Source organism: Hoplias malabaricus, chromosome 15 (assembly GCF_029633855.1).
Source record: "Hoplias malabaricus isolate fHopMal1 chromosome 15, fHopMal1.hap1, whole genome shotgun sequence".
Taxonomy (NCBI): domain Eukaryota; kingdom Metazoa; phylum Chordata; class Actinopteri; order Characiformes; family Erythrinidae; genus Hoplias; species Hoplias malabaricus.
In genome coordinates this window covers 23,381,895-23,400,597 of record NC_089814.1, presented here as the reverse complement: position 1 = coordinate 23,400,597, position 18,703 = coordinate 23,381,895, and the positions used below count along the sequence as shown (strand labels likewise).

The following is an 18,703-nucleotide window of genomic DNA, read 5'->3' as shown; positions in this document are numbered from 1 at the left end:
TTTCCAGCGAGGCGCTGAACACATTACTCCGACAGCAGTCACAATCGCAGGGCAGTTTTCCAATCCGACCGCATGGACTTTGTCCAGAAGCTCCCCCCTCGTTAGGGCAGAGGAGACCGACTTCCCACGTGAAAGGCAGATCTGCTCTCCACGAAACTAATGAAAATGGCTTGATGGCCTGTGTCATACGCTGCTGGACTTTTAGCTTGAGTCTAAGCTGTGCATGGGCTTGTCTGTGGTAGCAACTGAAGTTCAGAGGGTGGTGAGCTACATCGCCCCTCCTGGTCCCAACATGGAACAGCGCACTCAGTAAGATCACTTCAACTTAAGCAGCCCTGAAGGGCACAGAGACGTTGCCTATGACCGCACTTTAAGGCATCTTGATTGAGCCATGGACCTTTAAAGCATTCAGCTGCGCCTCGTCCGGATGAGCTATCCATCGTCCAAGGCCTTGCGCTTGCGCGTGCCAGCTGGCGCGTACGCCGACCATGCTCTGTGTCGTTAGCCCTGTACCATGTGAGCCAAGAAGTCCCTGGGCTTTGGAGACGGGTATGTCTTTGGCATCAAATGATACGAGCGCAGCAAAGGAAAAGGGGAATTAGCTCAAATGGTAGAGCGCTCGCTTAGCATGCGAGAGGTAGCGGGATCGATGCCCGCATTCTCCAGCAAGAGCTTTTATCCAAGGTCCACGCAAAGAGACTGACAGAGGCCACGGCGCTTGCTGGGTTAACGTGAAAAAGCTGTTTTGGCCCGTACGGGGATCGAACCCGCGACCTTGGCGTTATTAGCACCACGCTCTAACCAACTGAGCTAACCGGCCCCGGGGACCGAGCGCCCGTCAAGCAGGAACGACAAAGGAGCTCCCAGTGACGACGATCGATGTACATGCAAGAAAAATGTTTCTCTCGGGCCGTGAAAAACAGAAGAGGAGCTCTCGTGTTTCTGCCCGGTTTCGAACCGGGGACCTTTCGCGTGTTAGGCGAACGTGATAACCACTACACTACAGAAACCAGCTACACTCCTCGAGGCCACCTTGAGATTCCACAGGCCACATGGGACCAGTACAGCTTGACTTTGGACTGACGTACTGATCAATTCTTTACATGGTGAAATACACCTGCACTTTACCGTGAGCCAGGACCCTGCGTCTTGGAGACTTGGCCGTACCGAAATCAGCCACTTTGCCCGTGGCGCAGTGGCCCTTTCTTTGATTTTCCAGCGAGGCGCTGAACACATTACTCCGACAGCAGTCACAATCGCAGGGCAGTTTTCCAATCCGACCGCATGGACTTTGTCCAGAAGCTCCCCCCTCGTTAGGGCAGAGGAGACCGACTTCCCACGTGAAAGGCAGATCTGCTCTCCACGAAACTAATGAAAATGGCTTGATGGCCTGTGTCATACGCTGCTGGACTTTTAGCTTGAGTCTAAGCTGTGCATGGGCTTGTCTGTGGTAGCAACTGAAGTTCAGAGGGTGGTGAGCTACATCGCCCCTCCTGGTCCCAACATGGAACAGCGCACTCAGTAAGATCACTTCAACTTAAGCAGCCCTGAAGGGCACAGAGACGTTGCCTATGACCGCACTTTAAGGCATCTTGATTGAGCCATGGACCTTTAAAGCATTCAGCTGCGCCTCGTCCGGATGAGCTATCCATCGTCCAAGGCCTTGCGCTTGCGCGTGCCAGCTGGCGCGTACGCCGACCATGCTCTGTGTCGTTAGCCCTGTACCATGTGAGCCAAGAAGTCCCTGGGCTTTGGAGACGGGTATGTCTTTGGCATCAAATGATACGAGCGCAGCAAAGGAAAAGGGGAATTAGCTCAAATGGTAGAGCGCTCGCTTAGCATGCGAGAGGTAGCGGGATCGATGCCCGCATTCTCCAGCAAGAGCTTTTATCCAAGGTCCACGCAAAGAGACTGACAGAGGCCACGGCGCTTGCTGGGTTAACGTGAAAAAGCTGTTTTGGCCCGTACGGGGATCGAACCCGCGACCTTGGCGTTATTAGCACCACGCTCTAACCAACTGAGCTAACCGGCCTCGGGGACTGAGCGCCCGTCAAGCAGAAACGACAAAGGAGCTCCCAGTGACGACGATCGATGTACATGCAAGAAAAATGTTTCTCTCGGGCCGTGAAAAACAGAAGAGGAGCTCTCGTGTTTCTGCCCGGTTTCGAACCGGGGACCTTTCGCGTGTTAGGCGAACGTGATAACCACTACACTACAGAAACCAGCTAAACTCCTCGAGGCCACCTTGAGATTCCACAGGCCACATGGGACCAGTACAGCTTGACTTTGGACTGACGTACTGATCAATTCTTTACATGGTGAAATACACCTGCACTTTACCGTGAGCCAGGACCCTGCGTCTTGGAGACTTGGCCGTACCGAAATCAGCCACTTTGCCCGTGGCGCAGTGGCCCTTTCTTTGATTTTCCAGCGAGGCGCTGAACACATTACTCCGACAGCAGTCACAATCGCAGGGCAGTTTTCCAATCCGACCGCATGGACTTTGTCCAGAAGCTCCCCCCTCGTTAGGGCAGAGGAGACCGACTTCCCACGTGAAAGGCAGATCTGCTCTCCACGAAACTAATGAAAATGGCTTGATGGCCTGTGTCATACGCTGCTGGACTTTTAGCTTGAGTCTAAGCTGTGCATGGGCTTGTCTGTGGTAGCAACTGAAGTTCAGAGGGTGGTGAGCTACATCGCCCCTCCTGGTCCCAACATGGAACAGCGCACTCAGTAAGATCACTTCAACTTAAGCAGCCCTGAAGGGCACAGAGACGTTGCCTATGACCGCACTTTAAGGCATCTTGATTGAGCCATGGACCTTTAAAGCATTCAGCTGCGCCTCGTCCGGATGAGCTATCCATCGTCCAAGGCCTTGCGCTTGCGCGTGCCAGCTGGCGCGTACGCCGACCATGCTCTGTGTCGTTAGCCCTGTACCATGTGAGCCAAGAAGTCCCTGGGCTTTGGAGACGGGTATGTCTTTGGCATCAAATGATACGAGCGCAGCAAAGGAAAAGGGGAATTAGCTCAAATGGTAGAGCGCTCGCTTAGCATGCGAGAGGTAGCGGGATCGATGCCCGCATTCTCCAGCAAGAGCTTTTATCCAAGGTCCACGCAAAGAGACTGACAGAGGCCACGGCGCTTGCTGGGTTAACGTGAAAAAGCTGTTTTGGCCCGTACGGGGATCGAACCCGCGACCTTGGCGTTATTAGCACCACGCTCTAACCAACTGAGCTAACCGGCCTCGGGGACCGAGCGCCCGTCAAGCAGGAACGACAAAGGAGCTCCCAGTGACGACGATCGATGTACATGCAAGAAAAATGTTTCTCTCGGGCCGTGAAAAACAGAAGAGGAGCTCTCGTGTTTCTGCCCGGTTTCGAACCGGGGACCTTTCGCGTGTTAGGCGAACGTGATAACCACTACACTACAGAAACCAGCTACACTCCTCGAGGCCACCTTGAGATTCCACAGGCCACATGGGACCAGTACAGCTTGACTTTGGACTGACGTACTGATCAATTCTTTACATGGTGAAATACACCTGCACTTTACCGTGAGCCAGGACCCTGCGTCTTGGAGACTTGGCCGTACCGAAATCAGCCACTTTGCCCGTGGCGCAGTGGCCCTTTCTTTGATTTTCCAGCGAGGCGCTGAACACATTACTCCGACAGCAGTCACAATCGCAGGGCAGTTTTCCAATCCGACCGCATGGACTTTGTCCAGAAGCTCCCCCCTCGTTAGGGCAGAGGAGACCGACTTCCCACGTGAAAGGCAGATCTGCTCTCCACGAAACTAATGAAAATGGCTTGATGGCCTGTGTCATACGCTGCTGGACTTTTAGCTTGAGTCTAAGCTGTGCATGGGCTTGTCTGTGGTAGCAACTGAAGTTCAGAGGGTGGTGAGCTACATCGCCCCTCCTGGTCCCAACATGGAACAGCGCACTCAGTAAGATCACTTCAACTTAAGCAGCCCTGAAGGGCACAGAGACGTTGCCTATGACCGCACTTTAAGGCATCTTGATTGAGCCATGGACCTTTAAAGCATTCAGCTGCGCCTCGTCCGGATGAGCTATCCATCGTCCAAGGCCTTGCGCTTGCGCGTGCCAGCTGGCGCGTACGCCGACCATGCTCTGTGTCGTTAGCCCTGTACCATGTGAGCCAAGAAGTCCCTGGGCTTTGGAGACGGGTATGTCTTTGGCATCAAATGATACGAGCGCAGCAAAGGAAAAGGGGAATTAGCTCAAATGGTAGAGCGCTCGCTTAGCATGCGAGAGGTAGCGGGATCGATGCCCGCATTCTCCAGCAAGAGCTTTTATCCAAGGTCCACGCAAAGAGACTGACAGAGGCCACGGCGCTTGCTGGGTTAACGTGAAAAAGCTGTTTTGGCCCGTACGGGGATCGAACCCGCGACCTTGGCGTTATTAGCACCACGCTCTAACCAACTGAGCTAACCGGCCTCGGGGACCGAGCGCCCGTCAAGCAGGAACGACAAAGGAGCTCCCAGTGACGACGATCGATGTACATGCAAGAAAAATGTTTCTCTCGGGCCGTGAAAAACAGAAGAGGAGCTCTCGTGTTTCTGCCCGGTTTCGAACCGGGGACCTTTCGCGTGTTAGGCGAACGTGATAACCACTACACTACAGAAACCAGCTACACTCCTCGAGGCCACCTTGAGATTCCACAGGCCACATGGGACCAGTACAGCTTGACTTTGGACTGACGTACTGATCAATTCTTTACATGGTGAAATACACCTGCACTTTACCGTGAGCCAGGACCCTGCGTCTTGGAGACTTGGCCGTACCGAAATCAGCCACTTTGCCCGTGGCGCAGTGGCCCTTTCTTTGATTTTCCAGCGAGGCGCTGAACACATTACTCCGACAGCAGTCACAATCGCAGGGCAGTTTTCCAATCCGACCGCATGGACTTTGTCCAGAAGCTCCCCCCTCGTTAGGGCAGAGGAGACCGACTTCCCACGTGAAAGGCAGATCTGCTCCCCACGAAACTAATGAAAATGGCTTGATGGCCTGTGTCATACGCTGCTGGACTTTTAGCTTGAGTCTAAGCTGTGCATGGGCTTGTCTGTGGTAGCAACTGAAGTTCAGAGGGTGGTGAGCTACATCGCCCCTCCTGGTCCCAACATGGAACAGCGCACTCAGTAAGATCACTTCAACTTAAGCAGCCCTGAAGGGCACAGAGACGTTGCCTATGACCGCACTTTAAGGCATCTTGATTGAGCCATGGACCTTTAAAGCATTCAGCTGCGCCTCGTCCGGATGAGCTATCCATCGTCCAAGGCCTTGCGCTTGCGCGTGCCAGCTGGCGCGTACGCCGACCATGCTCTGTGTCGTTAGCCCTGTACCATGTGAGCCAAGAAGTCCCTGGGCTTTGGAGACGGGTATGTCTTTGGCATCAAATGATACGAGCGCAGCAAAGGAAAAGGGGAATTAGCTCAAATGGTAGAGCGCTCGCTTAGCATGCGAGAGGTAGCGGGATCGATGCCCGCATTCTCCAGCAAGAGCTTTTATCCAAGGTCCACGCAAAGAGACTGACAGAGGCCACGGCGCTTGCTGGGTTAACGTGAAAAAGCTGTTTTGGCCCGTACGGGGATCGAACCCGCGACCTTGGCGTTATTAGCACCACGCTCTAACCAACTGAGCTAACCGGCCTCGGGGACCGAGCGCCCGTCAAGCAGGAACGACAAAGGAGCTCCCAGTGACGACGATCGATGTACATGCAAGAAAAATGTTTCTCTCGGGCCGTGAAAAACAGAAGAGGAGCTCTCGTGTTTCTGCCCGGTTTCGAACCGGGGACCTTTCGCGTGTTAGGCGAACGTGATAACCACTACACTACAGAAACCAGCTACACTCCTCGAGGCCACCTTGAGATTCCACAGGCCACATGGGACCAGTACAGCTTGACTTTGGACTGACGTACTGATCAATTCTTTACATGGTGAAATACACCTGCACTTTACCGTGAGCCAGGACCCTGCGTCTTGGAGACTTGGCCGTACCGAAATCAGCCACTTTGCCCGTGGCGCAGTGGCCCTTTCTTTGATTTTCCAGCGAGGCGCTGAACACATTACTCCGACAGCAGTCACAATCGCAGGGCAGTTTTCCAATCCGACCGCATGGACTTTGTCCAGAAGCTCCCCCCTCGTTAGGGCAGAGGAGACCGACTTCCCACGTGAAAGGCAGATCTGCTCCCCACGAAACTAATGAAAATGGCTTGATGGCCTGTGTCATACGCTGCTGGACTTTTAGCTTGAGTCTAAGCTGTGCATGGGCTTGTCTGTGGTAGCAACTGAAGTTCAGAGGGTGGTGAGCTACATCGCCCCTCCTGGTCCCAACATGGAACAGCGCACTCAGTAAGATCACTTCAACTTAAGCAGCCCTGAAGGGCACAGAGACGTTGCCTATGACCGCACTTTAAGGCATCTTGATTGAGCCATGGACCTTTAAAGCATTCAGCTGCGCCTCGTCCGGATGAGCTATCCATCGTCCAAGGCCTTGCGCTTGCGCGTGCCAGCTGGCGCGTACGCCGACCATGCTCTGTGTCGTTAGCCCTGTACCATGTGAGCCAAGAAGTCCCTGGGCTTTGGAGACGGGTATGTCTTTGGCATCAAATGATACGAGCGCAGCAAAGGAAAAGGGGAATTAGCTCAAATGGTAGAGCGCTCGCTTAGCATGCGAGAGGTAGCGGGATCGATGCCCGCATTCTCCAGCAAGAGCTTTTATCCAAGGTCCACGCAAAGAGACTGACAGAGGCCACGGCGCTTGCTGGGTTAACGTGAAAAAGCTGTTTTGGCCCGTACGGGGATCGAACCCGCGACCTTGGCGTTATTAGCACCACGCTCTAACCAACTGAGCTAACCGGCCTCGGGGACCGAGCGCCCGTCAAGCAGGAACGACAAAGGAGCTCCCAGTGACGACGATCGATGTACATGCAAGAAAAATGTTTCTCTCGGGCCGTGAAAAACAGAAGAGGAGCTCTCGTGTTTCTGCCCGGTTTCGAACCGGGGACCTTTCGCGTGTTAGGCGAACGTGATAACCACTACACTACAGAAACCAGCTACACTCCTCGAGGCCACCTTGAGATTCCACAGGCCACATGGGACCAGTACAGCTTGACTTTGGACTGACGTACTGATCAATTCTTTACATGGTGAAATACACCTGCACTTTACCGTGAGCCAGGACCCTGCGTCTTGGAGACTTGGCCGTACCGAAATCAGCCACTTTGCCCGTGGCGCAGTGGCCCTTTCTTTGATTTTCCAGCGAGGCGCTGAACACATTACTCCGACAGCAGTCACAATCGCAGGGCAGTTTTCCAATCCGACCGCATGGACTTTGTCCAGAAGCTCCCCCCTCGTTAGGGCAGAGGAGACCGACTTCCCACGTGAAAGGCAGATCTGCTCTCCACGAAACTAATGAAAATGGCTTGATGGCCTGTGTCATACGCTGCTGGACTTTTAGCTTGAGTCTAAGCTGTGCATGGGCTTGTCTGTGGTAGCAACTGAAGTTCAGAGGGTGGTGAGCTACATCGCCCCTCCTGGTCCCAACATGGAACAGCGCACTCAGTAAGATCACTTCAACTTAAGCAGCCCTGAAGGGCACAGAGACGTTGCCTATGACCGCACTTTAAGGCATCTTGATTGAGCCATGGACCTTTAAAGCATTCAGCTGCGCCTCGTCCGGATGAGCTATCCATCGTCCAAGGCCTTGCGCTTGCGCGTGCCAGCTGGCGCGTACGCCGACCATGCTCTGTGTCGTTAGCCCTGTACCATGTGAGCCAAGAAGTCCCTGGGCTTTGGAGACGGGTATGTCTTTGGCATCAAATGATACGAGCGCAGCAAAGGAAAAGGGGAATTAGCTCAAATGGTAGAGCGCTCGCTTAGCATGCGAGAGGTAGCGGGATCGATGCCCGCATTCTCCAGCAAGAGCTTTTATCCAAGGTCCACGCAAAGAGACTGACAGAGGCCACGGCGCTTGCTGGGTTAACGTGAAAAAGCTGTTTTGGCCCGTACGGGGATCGAACCCGCGACCTTGGCGTTATTAGCACCACGCTCTAACCAACTGAGCTAACCGGCCTCGGGGACCGAGCGCCCGTCAAGCAGAAACGACAAAGGAGCTCCCAGTGACGACGATCGATGTACATGCAAGAAAAATGTTTCTCTCGGGCCGTGAAAAACAGAAGAGGAGCTCTCGTGTTTCTGCCCGGTTTCGAACCGGGGACCTTTCGCGTGTTAGGCGAACGTGATAACCACTACACTACAGAAACCAGCTACACTCCTCGAGGCCACCTTGAGATTCCACAGGCCACATGGGACCAGTACAGCTTGACTTTGGACTGACGTACTGATCAATTCTTTACATGGTGAAATACACCTGCACTTTACCGTGAGCCAGGACCCTGCGTCTTGGAGACTTGGCCGTACCGAAATCAGCCACTTTGCCCGTGGCGCAGTGGCCCTTTCTTTGATTTTCCAGCGAGGCGCTGAACACATTACTCCGACAGCAGTCACAATCGCAGGGCAGTTTTCCAATCCGACCGCATGGACTTTGTCCAGAAGCTCCCCCCTCGTTAGGGCAGAGGAGACCGACTTCCCACGTGAAAGGCAGATCTGCTCTCCACGAAACTAATGAAAATGGCTTGATGGCCTGTGTCATACGCTGCTGGACTTTTAGCTTGAGTCTAAGCTGTGCATGGGCTTGTCTGTGGTAGCAACTGAAGTTCAGAGGGTGGTGAGCTACATCGCCCCTCCTGGTCCCAACATGGAACAGCGCACTCAGTAAGATCACTTCAACTTAAGCAGCCCTGAAGGGCACAGAGACGTTGCCTATGACCGCACTTTAAGGCATCTTGATTGAGCCATGGACCTTTAAAGCATTCAGCTGCGCCTCGTCCGGATGAGCTATCCATCGTCCAAGGCCTTGCGCTTGCGCGTGCCAGCTGGCGCGTACGCCGACCATGCTCTGTGTCGTTAGCCCTGTACCATGTGAGCCAAGAAGTCCCTGGGCTTTGGAGACGGGTATGTCTTTGGCATCAAATGATACGAGCGCAGCAAAGGAAAAGGGGAATTAGCTCAAATGGTAGAGCGCTCGCTTAGCATGCGAGAGGTAGCGGGATCGATGCCCGCATTCTCCAGCAAGAGCTTTTATCCAAGGTCCACGCAAAGAGACTGACAGAGGCCACGGCGCTTGCTGGGTTAACGTGAAAAAGCTGTTTTGGCCCGTACGGGGATCGAACCCGCGACCTTGGCGTTATTAGCACCACGCTCTAACCAACTGAGCTAACCGGCCTCGGGGACCGAGCGCCCGTCAAGCAGGAACGACAAAGGAGCTCCCAGTGACGACGATCGATGTACATGCAAGAAAAATGTTTCTCTCGGGCCGTGAAAAACAGAAGAGGAGCTCTCGTGTTTCTGCCCGGTTTCGAACCGGGGACCTTTCGCGTGTTAGGCGAACGTGATAACCACTACACTACAGAAACCAGCTACACTCCTCGAGGCCACCTTGAGATTCCACAGGCCACATGGGACCAGTACAGCTTGACTTTGGACTGACGTACTGATCAATTCTTTACATGGTGAAATACACCTGCACTTTACCGTGAGCCAGGACCCTGCGTCTTGGAGACTTGGCCGTACCGAAATCAGCCACTTTGCCCGTGGCGCAGTGGCCCTTTCTTTGATTTTCCAGCGAGGCGCTGAACACATTACTCCGACAGCAGTCACAATCGCAGGGCAGTTTTCCAATCCGACCGCATGGACTTTGTCCAGAAGCTCCCCCCTCGTTAGGGCAGAGGAGACCGACTTCCCACGTGAAAGGCAGATCTGCTCTCCACGAAACTAATGAAAATGGCTTGATGGCCTGTGTCATACGCTGCTGGACTTTTAGCTTGAGTCTAAGCTGTGCATGGGCTTGTCTGTGGTAGCAACTGAAGTTCAGAGGGTGGTGAGCTACATCGCCCCTCCTGGTCCCAACATGGAACAGCGCACTCAGTAAGATCACTTCAACTTAAGCAGCCCTGAAGGGCACAGAGACGTTGCCTATGACCGCACTTTAAGGCATCTTGATTGAGCCATGGACCTTTAAAGCATTCAGCTGCGCCTCGTCCGGATGAGCTATCCATCGTCCAAGGCCTTGCGCTTGCGCGTGCCAGCTGGCGCGTACGCCGACCATGCTCTGTGTCGTTAGCCCTGTACCATGTGAGCCAAGAAGTCCCTGGGCTTTGGAGACGGGTATGTCTTTGGCATCAAATGATACGAGCGCAGCAAAGGAAAAGGGGAATTAGCTCAAATGGTAGAGCGCTCGCTTAGCATGCGAGAGGTAGCGGGATCGATGCCCGCATTCTCCAGCAAGAGCTTTTATCCAAGGTCCACGCAAAGAGACTGACAGAGGCCACGGCGCTTGCTGGGTTAACGTGAAAAAGCTGTTTTGGCCCGTACGGGGATCGAACCCGCGACCTTGGCGTTATTAGCACCACGCTCTAACCAACTGAGCTAACCGGCCTCGGGGACCGAGCGCCCGTCAAGCAGGAACGACAAAGGAGCTCCCAGTGACGACGATCGATGTACATGCAAGAAAAATGTTTCTCTCGGGCCGTGAAAAACAGAAGAGGAGCTCTCGTGTTTCTGCCCGGTTTCGAACCGGGGACCTTTCGCGTGTTAGGCGAACGTGATAACCACTACACTACAGAAACCAGCTACACTCCTCGAGGCCACCTTGAGATTCCACAGGCCACATGGGACCAGTACAGCTTGACTTTGGACTGACGTACTGATCAATTCTTTACATGGTGAAATACACCTGCACTTTACCGTGAGCCAGGACCCTGCGTCTTGGAGACTTGGCCGTACCGAAATCAGCCACTTTGCCCGTGGCGCAGTGGCCCTTTCTTTGATTTTCCAGCGAGGCGCTGAACACATTACTCCGACAGCAGTCACAATCGCAGGGCAGTTTTCCAATCCGACCGCATGGACTTTGTCCAGAAGCTCCCCCCTCGTTAGGGCAGAGGAGACCGACTTCCCACGTGAAAGGCAGATCTGCTCTCCACGAAACTAATGAAAATGGCTTGATGGCCTGTGTCATACGCTGCTGGACTTTTAGCTTGAGTCTAAGCTGTGCATGGGCTTGTCTGTGGTAGCAACTGAAGTTCAGAGGGTGGTGAGCTACATCGCCCCTCCTGGTCCCAACATGGAACAGCGCACTCAGTAAGATCACTTCAACTTAAGCAGCCCTGAAGGGCACAGAGACGTTGCCTATGACCGCACTTTAAGGCATCTTGATTGAGCCATGGACCTTTAAAGCATTCAGCTGCGCCTCGTCCGGATGAGCTATCCATCGTCCAAGGCCTTGCGCTTGCGCGTGCCAGCTGGCGCGTACGCCGACCATGCTCTGTGTCGTTAGCCCTGTACCATGTGAGCCAAGAAGTCCCTGGGCTTTGGAGACGGGTATGTCTTTGGCATCAAATGATACGAGCGCAGCAAAGGAAAAGGGGAATTAGCTCAAATGGTAGAGCGCTCGCTTAGCATGCGAGAGGTAGCGGGATCGATGCCCGCATTCTCCAGCAAGAGCTTTTATCCAAGGTCCACGCAAAGAGACTGACAGAGGCCACGGCGCTTGCTGGGTTAACGTGAAAAAGCTGTTTTGGCCCGTACGGGGATCGAACCCGCGACCTTGGCGTTATTAGCACCACGCTCTAACCAACTGAGCTAACCGGCCTCGGGGACCGAGCGCCCGTCAAGCAGGAACGACAAAGGAGCTCCCAGTGACGACGATCGATGTACATGCAAGAAAAATGTTTCTCTCGGGCCGTGAAAAACAGAAGAGGAGCTCTCGTGTTTCTGCCCGGTTTCGAAACGGGGACCTTTCGCGTGTTAGGCGAACGTGATAACCACTACACTACAGAAACCAGCTACACTCCTCGAGGCCACCTTGAGATTCCACAGGCCACATGGGACCAGTACAGCTTGACTTTGGACTGACGTACTGATCAATTCTTTACATGGTGAAATACACCTGCACTTTACCGTGAGCCAGGACCCTGCGTCTTGGAGACTTGGCCGTACCGAAATCAGCCACTTTGCCCGTGGCGCAGTGGCCCTTTCTTTGATTTTCCAGCGAGGCGCTGAACACATTACTCCGACAGCAGTCACAATCGCAGGGCAGTTTTCCAATCCGACCGCATGGACTTTGTCCAGAAGCTCCCCCCTCGTTAGGGCAGAGGAGACCGACTTCCCACGTGAAAGGCAGATCTGCTCTCCACGAAACTAATGAAAATGGCTTGATGGCCTGTGTCATACGCTGCTGGACTTTTAGCTTGAGTCTAAGCTGTGCATGGGCTTGTCTGTGGTAGCAACTGAAGTTCAGAGGGTGGTGAGCTACATCGCCCCTCCTGGTCCCAACATGGAACAGCGCACTCAGTAAGATCACTTCAACTTAAGCAGCCCTGAAGGGCACAGAGACGTTGCCTATGACCGCACTTTAAGGCATCTTGATTGAGCCATGGACCTTTAAAGCATTCAGCTGCGCCTCGTCCGGATGAGCTATCCATCGTCCAAGGCCTTGCGCTTGCGCGTGCCAGCTGGCGCGTACGCCGACCATGCTCTGTGTCGTTAGCCCTGTACCATGTGAGCCAAGAAGTCCCTGGGCTTTGGAGACGGGTATGTCTTTGGCATCAAATGATACGAGCGCAGCAAAGGAAAAGGGGAATTAGCTCAAATGGTAGAGCGCTCGCTTAGCATGCGAGAGGTAGCGGGATCGATGCCCGCATTCTCCAGCAAGAGCTTTTATCCAAGGTCCACGCAAAGAGACTGACAGAGGCCACGGCGCTTGCTGGGTTAACGTGAAAAAGCTGTTTTGGCCCGTACGGGGATCGAACCCGCGACCTTGGCGTTATTAGCACCACGCTCTAACCAACTGAGCTAACCGGCCTCGGGGACCGAGCGCCCGTCAAGCAGGAACGACAAAGGAGCTCCCAGTGACGACGATCGATGTACATGCAAGAAAAATGTTTCTCTCGGGCCGTGAAAAACAGAAGAGGAGCTCTCGTGTTTCTGCCCGGTTTCGAACCGGGGACCTTTCGCGTGTTAGGCGAACGTGATAACCACTACACTACAGAAACCAGCTACACTCCTCGAGGCCACCTTGAGATTCCACAGGCCACATGGGACCAGTACAGCTTGACTTTGGACTGACGTACTGATCAATTCTTTACATGGTGAAATACACCTGCACTTTACCGTGAGCCAGGACCCTGCGTCTTGGAGACTTGGCCGTACCGAAATCAGCCACTTTGCCCGTGGCGCAGTGGCCCTTTCTTTGATTTTCCAGCGAGGCGCTGAACACATTACTCCGACAGCAGTCACAATCGCAGGGCAGTTTTCCAATCCGACCGCATGGACTTTGTCCAGAAGCTCCCCCCTCGTTAGGGCAGAGGAGACCGACTTCCCACGTGAAAGGCAGATCTGCTCTCCACGAAACTAATGAAAATGGCTTGATGGCCTGTGTCATACGCTGCTGGACTTTTAGCTTGAGTCTAAGCTGTGCATGGGCTTGTCTGTGGTAGCAACTGAAGTTCAGAGGGTGGTGAGCTACATCGCCCCTCCTGGTCCCAACATGGAACAGCGCACTCAGTAAGATCACTTCAACTTAAGCAGCCCTGAAGGGCACAGAGACGTTGCCTATGACCGCACTTTAAGGCATCTTGATTGAGCCATGGACCTTTAAAGCATTCAGCTGCGCCTCGTCCGGATGAGCTATCCATCGTCCAAGGCCTTGCGCTTGCGCGTGCCAGCTGGCGCGTACGCCGACCATGCTCTGTGTCGTTAGCCCTGTACCATGTGAGCCAAGAAGTCCCTGGGCTTTGGAGACGGGTATGTCTTTGGCATCAAATGATACGAGCGCAGCAAAGGAAAAGGGGAATTAGCTCAAATGGTAGAGCGCTCGCTTAGCATGCGAGAGGTAGCGGGATCGATGCCCGCATTCTCCAGCAAGAGCTTTTATCCAAGGTCCACGCAAAGAGACTGACAGAGGCCACGGCGCTTGCTGGGTTAACGTGAAAAAGCTGTTTTGGCCCGTACGGGGATCGAACCCGCGACCTTGGCGTTATTAGCACCACGCTCTAACCAACTGAGCTAACCGGCCTCGGGGACCGAGCGCCCGTCAAGCAGGAACGACAAAGGAGCTCCCAGTGACGACGATCGATGTACATGCAAGAAAAATGTTTCTCTCGGGCCGTGAAAAACAGAAGAGGAGCTCTCGTGTTTCTGCCCGGTTTCGAAACGGGGACCTTTCGCGTGTTAGGCGAACGTGATAACCACTACACTACAGAAACCAGCTACACTCCTCGAGGCCACCTTGAGATTCCACAGGCCACATGGGACCAGTACAGCTTGACTTTGGACTGACGTACTGATCAATTCTTTACATGGTGAAATACACCTGCACTTTACCGTGAGCCAGGACCCTGCGTCTTGGAGACTTGGCCGTACCGAAATCAGCCACTTTGCCCGTGGCGCAGTGGCCCTTTCTTTGATTTTCCAGCGAGGCGCTGAACACATTACTCCGACAGCAGTCACAATCGCAGGGCAGTTTTCCAATCCGACCGCATGGACTTTGTCCAGAAGCTCCCCCCTCGTTAGGGCAGAGGAGACCGACTTCCCACGTGAAAGGCAGATCTGCTCCCCACGAAACTAATGAAAATGGCTTGATGGCCTGTGTCATACGCTGCTGGACTTTTAGCTTGAGTCTAAGCTGTGCATGGGCTTGTCTGTGGTAGCAACTGAAGTTCAGAGGGTGGTGAGCTACATCGCCCCTCCTGGTCCCAACATGGAACAGCGCACTCAGTAAGATCACTTCAACTTAAGCAGCCCTGAAGGGCACAGAGACGTTGCCTATGACCGCACTTTAAGGCATCTTGATTGAGCCATGGACCTTTAAAGCATTCAGCTGCGCCTCGTCCAGATGAGCTATCCATCGTCCAAGGCCTTGCGCTTGCGCGTGCCAGCTGGCGCGTACGCCGACCATGCTCTGTGTCGTTAGCCCTGTACCATGTGAGCCAAGAAGTCCCTGGGCTTTGGAGACGGGTATGTCTTTGGCATCAAATGATACGAGCGCAGCAAAGGAAAAGGGGAATTAGCTCAAATGGTAGAGCGCTCGCTTAGCATGCGAGAGGTAGCGGGATCGATGCCCGCATTCTCCAGCAAGAGCTTTTATCCAAGGTCCACGCAAAGAGACTGACAGAGGCCACGGCGCTTGCTGGGTTAACGTGAAAAAGCTGTTTTGGCCCGTACGGGGATCGAACCCGCGACCTTGGCGTTATTAGCACCACGCTCTAACCAACTGAGCTAACCGGCCTCGGGGACCGAGCGCCCGTCAAGCAGAAACGACAAAGGAGCTCCCAGTGACGACGATCGATGTACATGCAAGAAAAATGTTTCTCTCGGGCCGTGAAAAACAGAAGAGGAGCTCTCGTGTTTCTGCCCGGTTTCGAACCGGGGACCTTTCGCGTGTTAGGCGAACGTGATAACCACTACACTACAGAAACCAGCTACACTCCTCGAGGCCACCTTGAGATTCCACAGGCCACATGGGACCAGTACAGCTTGACTTTGGACTGACGTACTGATCAATTCTTTACATGGTGAAATACACCTGCACTTTACCGTGAGCCAGGACCCTGCGTCTTGGAGACTTGGCCGTACCGAAATCAGCCACTTTGCCCGTGGCGCAGTGGCCCTTTCTTTGATTTTCCAGCGAGGCGCTGAACACATTACTCCGACAGCAGTCACAATCGCAGGGCAGTTTTCCAATCCGACCGCATGGACTTTGTCCAGAAGCTCCCCCCTCGTTAGGGCAGAGGAGACCGACTTCCCACGTGAAAGGCAGATCTGCTCTCCACGAAACTAATGAAAATGGCTTGATGGCCTGTGTCATACGCTGCTGGACTTTTAGCTTGAGTCTAAGCTGTGCATGGGCTTGTCTGTGGTAGCAACTGAAGTTCAGAGGGTGGTGAGCTACATCGCCCCTCCTGGTCCCAACATGGAACAGCGCACTCAGTAAGATCACTTCAACTTAAGCAGCCCTGAAGGGCACAGAGACGTTGCCTATGACCGCACTTTAAGGCATCTTGATTGAGCCATGGACCTTTAAAGCATTCAGCTGCGCCTCGTCCGGATGAGCTATCCATCGTCCAAGGCCTTGCGCTTGCGCGTGCCAGCTGGCGCGTACGCCGACCATGCTCTGTGTCGTTAGCCCTGTACCATGTGAGCCAAGAAGTCCCTGGGCTTTGGAGACGGGTATGTCTTTGGCATCAAATGATACGAGCGCAGCAAAGGAAAAGGGGAATTAGCTCAAATGGTAGAGCGCTCGCTTAGCATGCGAGAGGTAGCGGGATCGATGCCCGCATTCTCCAGCAAGAGCTTTTATCCAAGGTCCACGCAAAGAGACTGACAGAGGCCACGGCGCTTGCTGGGTTAACGTGAAAAAGCTGTTTTGGCCCGTACGGGGATCGAACCCGCGACCTTGGCGTTATTAGCACCACGCTCTAACCAACTGAGCTAACCGGCCTCGGGGACCGAGCGCCCGTCAAGCAGGAACGACAAAGGAGCTCCCAGTGACGACGATCGATGTACATGCAAGAAAAATGTTTCTCTCGGGCCGTGAAAAACAGAAGAGGAGCTCTCGTGTTTCTGCCCGGTTTCGAACCGGGGACCTTTCGCGTGTTAGGCGAACGTGATAACCACTACACTACAGAAACCAGCTACACTCCTCGAGGCCACCTTGAGATTCCACAGGCCACATGGGACCAGTACAGCTTGACTTTGGACTGACGTACTGATCAATTCTTTACATGGTGAAATACACCTGCACTTTACCGTGAGCCAGGACCCTGCGTCTTGGAGACTTGGCCGTACCGAAATCAGCCACTTTGCCCGTGGCGCAGTGGCCCTTTCTTTGATTTTCCAGCGAGGCGCTGAACACATTACTCCGACAGCAGTCACAATCGCAGGGCAGTTTTCCAATCCGACCGCATGGACTTTGTCCAGAAGCTCCCCCCTCGTTAGGGCAGAGGAGACCGACTTCCCACGTGAAAGGCAGATCTGCTCTCCACGAAACTAATGAAAATGGCTTGATGGCCTGTGTCATACGCTGCTGGACTTTTAGCTTGAGTCTAAGCTGTGCATGGGCTTGTCTGTGGTAGCAACTGAAGTTCAGAGGGTGGTGAGCTACATCGCCCCTCCTGGTCCCAACATGGAACAGCGCACTCAGTAAGATCACTTCAACTTAAGCAGCCCTGAAGGGCACAGAGACGTTGCCTATGACCGCACTTTAAGGCATCTTGATTGAGCCATGGACCTTTAAAGCATTCAGCTGCGCCTCGTCCGGATGAGCTATCCATCGTCCAAGGCCTTGCGCTTGCGCGTGCCAGCTGGCGCGTACGCCGACCATGCTCTGTGTCGTTAGCCCTGTACCATGTGAGCCAAGAAGTCCCTGGGCTTTGGAGACGGGTATGTCTTTGGCATCAAATGATACGAGCGCAGCAAAGGAAAAGGGGAATTAGCTCAAATGGTAGAGCGCTCGCTTAGCATGCGAGAGGTAGCGGGATCGATGCCCGCATTCTCCAGCAAGAGCTTTTATCCAAGGTCCACGCAAAGAGACTGACAGAGGCCACGGCGCTTGCTGGGTTAACGTGAAAAAGCTGTTTTGGCCCGTACGGGGATCGAACCCGCGACCTTGGCGTTATTAGCACCACGCTCTAACCAACTGAGCTAACCGGCCTCAGGGACCGAGCGCCCGTCAAGCAGGAACGACAAAGGAGCTCCCAGTGACGACGATCGATGTACATGCAAGAAAAATGTTTCTCTCGGGCCGTGAAAAACAGAAGAGGAGCTCTCGTGTTTCTGCCCGGTTTCGAACCGGGGACCTTTCGCGTGTTAGGCGAACGTGATAACCACTACACTACAGAAACCAGCTACACTCCTCGAGGCCACCTTGAGATTCCACAGGCCACATGGGACCAGTACAGCTTGACTTTGGACTGACGTACTGATCAATTCTTTACATGGTGAAATACACCTGCACTTTACCGTGAGCCAGGACCCTGCGTCTTGGAGACTTGGCCGTACCGAAATCAGCCACTTTGCCCGTGGCGCAGTGGCCCTTTCTTTGATTTTCCAGCGAGGCGCTGAACACATTACTCCGACAGCAGTCACAATCGCAGGGCAGTTTTCCAATCCGACCGCATGGACTTTGTCCAGAAGCTCCCCCCTCGTTAGGGCAGAGGAGACCGACTTCCCACGTGAAAGGCAGATCTGCTCTCCACGAAACTAATGAAAATGGCTTGATGGCCTGTGTCATACGCTGCTGGACTTTTAGCTTGAGTCTAAGCTGTGCATGGGCTTGTCTGTGGTAGCAACTGAAGTTCAGAGGGTGGTGAGCTACATCGCCCCTCCTGGTCCCAACATGGAACAGCGCACTCAGTAAGATCACTTCAACTTAAGCAGCCCTGAAGGGCACAGAGACGTTGCCTATGACCGCACTTTAAGGCATCTTGATTGAGCCATGGACCTTTAAAGCATTCAGCTGCGCCTCGTCCGGATGAGCTATCCATCGTCCAAGGCCTTGCGCTTGCGCGTGCCAGCTGGCGCGTACGCCGACCATGCTCTGTGTCGTTAGCCCTGTACCATGTGAGCC

The 18,703-nt window shown here is 53.9% G+C and overlaps 43 non-coding genes across 43 annotated transcripts; 15 read left to right on the top strand and 28 right to left on the bottom strand.

The window, feature by feature from the left end:
- The first annotated feature begins 592 nt into the window (after positions 1-592).
- Positions 593-665, top strand: trnaa-agc (transfer RNA alanine (anticodon AGC)). Its single transcript has one exon. It is a non-coding gene; the product is annotated as a tRNA-Ala (tRNA).
- Positions 666-746: 81 nt separating this feature from the next.
- Positions 747-820, bottom strand: trnai-aau (transfer RNA isoleucine (anticodon AAU)). The gene has a single exon. It is a non-coding gene; the product is annotated as a tRNA-Ile (tRNA).
- A 117-nt stretch (positions 821-937) lies between these two features.
- On the bottom strand, positions 938-1,010 carry trnav-aac (transfer RNA valine (anticodon AAC)). Its single transcript has one exon. It is a non-coding gene; the product is annotated as a tRNA-Val (tRNA).
- Positions 1,011-1,804: 794 nt separating this feature from the next.
- On the top strand, positions 1,805-1,877 carry trnaa-agc (transfer RNA alanine (anticodon AGC)). The gene has a single exon. It is a non-coding gene; the product is annotated as a tRNA-Ala (tRNA).
- An 81-nt stretch (positions 1,878-1,958) lies between these two features.
- Positions 1,959-2,032, bottom strand: trnai-aau (transfer RNA isoleucine (anticodon AAU)). The gene has a single exon. It is a non-coding gene; the product is annotated as a tRNA-Ile (tRNA).
- A 117-nt stretch (positions 2,033-2,149) lies between these two features.
- On the bottom strand, positions 2,150-2,222 carry trnav-aac (transfer RNA valine (anticodon AAC)). The gene has a single exon. It is a non-coding gene; the product is annotated as a tRNA-Val (tRNA).
- Positions 2,223-3,016: 794 nt separating this feature from the next.
- Positions 3,017-3,089, top strand: trnaa-agc (transfer RNA alanine (anticodon AGC)). The gene has a single exon. It is a non-coding gene; the product is annotated as a tRNA-Ala (tRNA).
- Positions 3,090-3,170: 81 nt separating this feature from the next.
- Positions 3,171-3,244, bottom strand: trnai-aau (transfer RNA isoleucine (anticodon AAU)). The gene has a single exon. It is a non-coding gene; the product is annotated as a tRNA-Ile (tRNA).
- Positions 3,245-3,361: 117 nt separating this feature from the next.
- trnav-aac (transfer RNA valine (anticodon AAC)) lies at positions 3,362-3,434 on the bottom strand. Its single transcript has one exon. It is a non-coding gene; the product is annotated as a tRNA-Val (tRNA).
- A 794-nt stretch (positions 3,435-4,228) lies between these two features.
- Positions 4,229-4,301, top strand: trnaa-agc (transfer RNA alanine (anticodon AGC)). The gene has a single exon. It is a non-coding gene; the product is annotated as a tRNA-Ala (tRNA).
- Positions 4,302-4,382: 81 nt separating this feature from the next.
- Positions 4,383-4,456, bottom strand: trnai-aau (transfer RNA isoleucine (anticodon AAU)). Its single transcript has one exon. It is a non-coding gene; the product is annotated as a tRNA-Ile (tRNA).
- A 117-nt stretch (positions 4,457-4,573) lies between these two features.
- trnav-aac (transfer RNA valine (anticodon AAC)) lies at positions 4,574-4,646 on the bottom strand. Its single transcript has one exon. It is a non-coding gene; the product is annotated as a tRNA-Val (tRNA).
- Positions 4,647-5,440: 794 nt separating this feature from the next.
- On the top strand, positions 5,441-5,513 carry trnaa-agc (transfer RNA alanine (anticodon AGC)). The gene has a single exon. It is a non-coding gene; the product is annotated as a tRNA-Ala (tRNA).
- An 81-nt stretch (positions 5,514-5,594) lies between these two features.
- trnai-aau (transfer RNA isoleucine (anticodon AAU)) lies at positions 5,595-5,668 on the bottom strand. The gene has a single exon. It is a non-coding gene; the product is annotated as a tRNA-Ile (tRNA).
- A 117-nt stretch (positions 5,669-5,785) lies between these two features.
- Positions 5,786-5,858, bottom strand: trnav-aac (transfer RNA valine (anticodon AAC)). Its single transcript has one exon. It is a non-coding gene; the product is annotated as a tRNA-Val (tRNA).
- A 794-nt stretch (positions 5,859-6,652) lies between these two features.
- On the top strand, positions 6,653-6,725 carry trnaa-agc (transfer RNA alanine (anticodon AGC)). The gene has a single exon. It is a non-coding gene; the product is annotated as a tRNA-Ala (tRNA).
- An 81-nt stretch (positions 6,726-6,806) lies between these two features.
- On the bottom strand, positions 6,807-6,880 carry trnai-aau (transfer RNA isoleucine (anticodon AAU)). The gene has a single exon. It is a non-coding gene; the product is annotated as a tRNA-Ile (tRNA).
- A 117-nt stretch (positions 6,881-6,997) lies between these two features.
- Positions 6,998-7,070, bottom strand: trnav-aac (transfer RNA valine (anticodon AAC)). Its single transcript has one exon. It is a non-coding gene; the product is annotated as a tRNA-Val (tRNA).
- A 794-nt stretch (positions 7,071-7,864) lies between these two features.
- On the top strand, positions 7,865-7,937 carry trnaa-agc (transfer RNA alanine (anticodon AGC)). Its single transcript has one exon. It is a non-coding gene; the product is annotated as a tRNA-Ala (tRNA).
- An 81-nt stretch (positions 7,938-8,018) lies between these two features.
- Positions 8,019-8,092, bottom strand: trnai-aau (transfer RNA isoleucine (anticodon AAU)). The gene has a single exon. It is a non-coding gene; the product is annotated as a tRNA-Ile (tRNA).
- A 117-nt stretch (positions 8,093-8,209) lies between these two features.
- Positions 8,210-8,282, bottom strand: trnav-aac (transfer RNA valine (anticodon AAC)). The gene has a single exon. It is a non-coding gene; the product is annotated as a tRNA-Val (tRNA).
- A 794-nt stretch (positions 8,283-9,076) lies between these two features.
- trnaa-agc (transfer RNA alanine (anticodon AGC)) lies at positions 9,077-9,149 on the top strand. Its single transcript has one exon. It is a non-coding gene; the product is annotated as a tRNA-Ala (tRNA).
- An 81-nt stretch (positions 9,150-9,230) lies between these two features.
- trnai-aau (transfer RNA isoleucine (anticodon AAU)) lies at positions 9,231-9,304 on the bottom strand. The gene has a single exon. It is a non-coding gene; the product is annotated as a tRNA-Ile (tRNA).
- A 117-nt stretch (positions 9,305-9,421) lies between these two features.
- Positions 9,422-9,494, bottom strand: trnav-aac (transfer RNA valine (anticodon AAC)). The gene has a single exon. It is a non-coding gene; the product is annotated as a tRNA-Val (tRNA).
- Positions 9,495-10,288: 794 nt separating this feature from the next.
- trnaa-agc (transfer RNA alanine (anticodon AGC)) lies at positions 10,289-10,361 on the top strand. The gene has a single exon. It is a non-coding gene; the product is annotated as a tRNA-Ala (tRNA).
- Positions 10,362-10,442: 81 nt separating this feature from the next.
- trnai-aau (transfer RNA isoleucine (anticodon AAU)) lies at positions 10,443-10,516 on the bottom strand. The gene has a single exon. It is a non-coding gene; the product is annotated as a tRNA-Ile (tRNA).
- Positions 10,517-10,633: 117 nt separating this feature from the next.
- trnav-aac (transfer RNA valine (anticodon AAC)) lies at positions 10,634-10,706 on the bottom strand. The gene has a single exon. It is a non-coding gene; the product is annotated as a tRNA-Val (tRNA).
- A 794-nt stretch (positions 10,707-11,500) lies between these two features.
- Positions 11,501-11,573, top strand: trnaa-agc (transfer RNA alanine (anticodon AGC)). Its single transcript has one exon. It is a non-coding gene; the product is annotated as a tRNA-Ala (tRNA).
- An 81-nt stretch (positions 11,574-11,654) lies between these two features.
- On the bottom strand, positions 11,655-11,728 carry trnai-aau (transfer RNA isoleucine (anticodon AAU)). Its single transcript has one exon. It is a non-coding gene; the product is annotated as a tRNA-Ile (tRNA).
- Positions 11,729-12,712: 984 nt separating this feature from the next.
- On the top strand, positions 12,713-12,785 carry trnaa-agc (transfer RNA alanine (anticodon AGC)). Its single transcript has one exon. It is a non-coding gene; the product is annotated as a tRNA-Ala (tRNA).
- An 81-nt stretch (positions 12,786-12,866) lies between these two features.
- On the bottom strand, positions 12,867-12,940 carry trnai-aau (transfer RNA isoleucine (anticodon AAU)). The gene has a single exon. It is a non-coding gene; the product is annotated as a tRNA-Ile (tRNA).
- A 117-nt stretch (positions 12,941-13,057) lies between these two features.
- On the bottom strand, positions 13,058-13,130 carry trnav-aac (transfer RNA valine (anticodon AAC)). The gene has a single exon. It is a non-coding gene; the product is annotated as a tRNA-Val (tRNA).
- A 794-nt stretch (positions 13,131-13,924) lies between these two features.
- On the top strand, positions 13,925-13,997 carry trnaa-agc (transfer RNA alanine (anticodon AGC)). The gene has a single exon. It is a non-coding gene; the product is annotated as a tRNA-Ala (tRNA).
- An 81-nt stretch (positions 13,998-14,078) lies between these two features.
- On the bottom strand, positions 14,079-14,152 carry trnai-aau (transfer RNA isoleucine (anticodon AAU)). Its single transcript has one exon. It is a non-coding gene; the product is annotated as a tRNA-Ile (tRNA).
- Positions 14,153-15,136: 984 nt separating this feature from the next.
- Positions 15,137-15,209, top strand: trnaa-agc (transfer RNA alanine (anticodon AGC)). The gene has a single exon. It is a non-coding gene; the product is annotated as a tRNA-Ala (tRNA).
- An 81-nt stretch (positions 15,210-15,290) lies between these two features.
- trnai-aau (transfer RNA isoleucine (anticodon AAU)) lies at positions 15,291-15,364 on the bottom strand. Its single transcript has one exon. It is a non-coding gene; the product is annotated as a tRNA-Ile (tRNA).
- Positions 15,365-15,481: 117 nt separating this feature from the next.
- On the bottom strand, positions 15,482-15,554 carry trnav-aac (transfer RNA valine (anticodon AAC)). Its single transcript has one exon. It is a non-coding gene; the product is annotated as a tRNA-Val (tRNA).
- A 794-nt stretch (positions 15,555-16,348) lies between these two features.
- trnaa-agc (transfer RNA alanine (anticodon AGC)) lies at positions 16,349-16,421 on the top strand. Its single transcript has one exon. It is a non-coding gene; the product is annotated as a tRNA-Ala (tRNA).
- An 81-nt stretch (positions 16,422-16,502) lies between these two features.
- trnai-aau (transfer RNA isoleucine (anticodon AAU)) lies at positions 16,503-16,576 on the bottom strand. The gene has a single exon. It is a non-coding gene; the product is annotated as a tRNA-Ile (tRNA).
- A 117-nt stretch (positions 16,577-16,693) lies between these two features.
- On the bottom strand, positions 16,694-16,766 carry trnav-aac (transfer RNA valine (anticodon AAC)). The gene has a single exon. It is a non-coding gene; the product is annotated as a tRNA-Val (tRNA).
- A 794-nt stretch (positions 16,767-17,560) lies between these two features.
- Positions 17,561-17,633, top strand: trnaa-agc (transfer RNA alanine (anticodon AGC)). The gene has a single exon. It is a non-coding gene; the product is annotated as a tRNA-Ala (tRNA).
- Positions 17,634-17,714: 81 nt separating this feature from the next.
- On the bottom strand, positions 17,715-17,788 carry trnai-aau (transfer RNA isoleucine (anticodon AAU)). The gene has a single exon. It is a non-coding gene; the product is annotated as a tRNA-Ile (tRNA).
- Positions 17,789-17,905: 117 nt separating this feature from the next.
- On the bottom strand, positions 17,906-17,978 carry trnav-aac (transfer RNA valine (anticodon AAC)). Its single transcript has one exon. It is a non-coding gene; the product is annotated as a tRNA-Val (tRNA).
- Between the last annotated feature and the right edge of the window lie 725 nt (positions 17,979-18,703).